The sequence below is a fragment of the Mustelus asterias genome, unplaced genomic scaffold (genome assembly GCF_964213995.1).
Source record: "Mustelus asterias unplaced genomic scaffold, sMusAst1.hap1.1 HAP1_SCAFFOLD_1281, whole genome shotgun sequence".
NCBI lineage: Eukaryota > Metazoa > Chordata > Chondrichthyes > Carcharhiniformes > Triakidae > Mustelus > Mustelus asterias.
In genome coordinates this window covers 9,471-10,994 of record NW_027591226.1, presented here as the reverse complement: position 1 = coordinate 10,994, position 1,524 = coordinate 9,471, and positions in this window count along the sequence as shown.

Here is a 1,524-nt window from a genome sequence, read left to right as displayed (position 1 = left end):
CTGGCAGAGACACAAATTGGATGTGTTAGTTGCTGCCCTGTGGCGATCAGCGGGACACCCTGCCGTCCGGGGAGGGGGGGTGCCGTCCGGGGAGGGGGGGCGCCGTCCGGGCAGGGGGGGTGCCGTCCGGGCAGGGGGGGCGCGTCCGGGCAGGGGGGGTGCCGTCCGGGCAGGGGGGGCGCCGATCGGGCAGGGGGGGCGCGTCCGGGCAGGGGGGGTGCCGTCCGGGCAGGGGGGGCGCGTCCGGGCAGGGGGGGGCGCCGATCGGGCAGGGGGGGCGCCGTCCGGGCAGGGGGGGCGCCGTCCGGGCAGGGGGGGCGCCGTCCGGGCAGGGGGGGCGCCGTCCGGGCAGGGGGGGCGCCGTCCGGGCAGGGGGTGCGCCGTCCGGGCAGGGGGGGCGCCGATCGGGCAGGGGGGGTGCCGTCCGGGCAGGGGGGGCGCCGTCCGGGCAGGGGGGGCGCCGATCGGGCAGGGGGGGGCCGTCCGGGCAGGGGGGGCGCCGTCCGGGCAGGGGGGGGGCGCCGTCCGGGCAGGGGGGGCGCCGTCCGGGCAGGGGGGGCGCCGTCCGGGCAGGGGGGGCGCCGTCCGGGCAGGGGGGGCGCCGATCGGGCAGGAGGGGGGCCGTCCGGGCAGGGGGGGCGCCGATCGGGCAGGAGGGGGGCCGTCCGGGCAGGGGGGGCGCCGTCCGGGCAGGGGGGGCGCCGATCGGGCAGGGGGGGCGCCGTCCGGGCAGGGGGGGCGCCGATCGGGCAGGGGGGGGGCCGTCCGGGCAGGGGGGGCGCCGATCGGGCAGGGGGGGGGCCGTCCGGGCAGGGGGGGCGCCGTCCGGGCAGGGGGGGCGCCGTCCGGGCAGGGGGGGCGCCGTCCGGGCAGGGGGGGGTGCCGTCCGGGCAGGGGGGCGCGCGGTCCGGGCAGGGGGGGCGCCGTCCGGGCAGGGGGGGCGCCGTCCGGGAAGGGGGGGGGGCGCCGTCCGGGCAGGGGGGCGCGCGGTCCGGGCAGGGGGGGGCGCCGTCCGGGAAGGGGGGGGGCGCCGTCCGGGCAGGGGGGGCGCCGTCCGGGAAGGGGGGGGGCGCCGTCCGGGCAGGGGGGCGCGCGGTCCGGGCAGGGGGGGGCGCCGTCCGGGAAGGGGGGGGGCGCCGTCCGGGCAGGGGGGGCGCCGTCCGGGAAGGGGGGGCGCCGTCCGGGAAGGGGGGGGGCGCCGTCCGGGCAGGGGGGCGCGCGGTCCGGGCAGGGGGGGGCGCCGTCCGGGCAGGGGGGGGTGCCGTCCGGGCAGGGGGGGGCGCCGTCCGGGAAGGGGGGCGCGCGGTCCGGGCAGGGGGGGCGCGGTCCGGGCGGGGGGGCGCGGTCCGGGAAGGGGGGGGGGGGCGCCGTCCGGGAAGGGGGGGGGGCCGTCCGGGAAGGGGGGGGGGCGCCGTCTGGGCAGGGGTGGGCGCCGTCTGGGCAGGGGGGGCACTGTCGTGGCAGGGGCGGCACTGTCTGGGGAGGGGGGGCGCGCTGTCAAGGTGAGCTCGGTGGGGGGGCGCC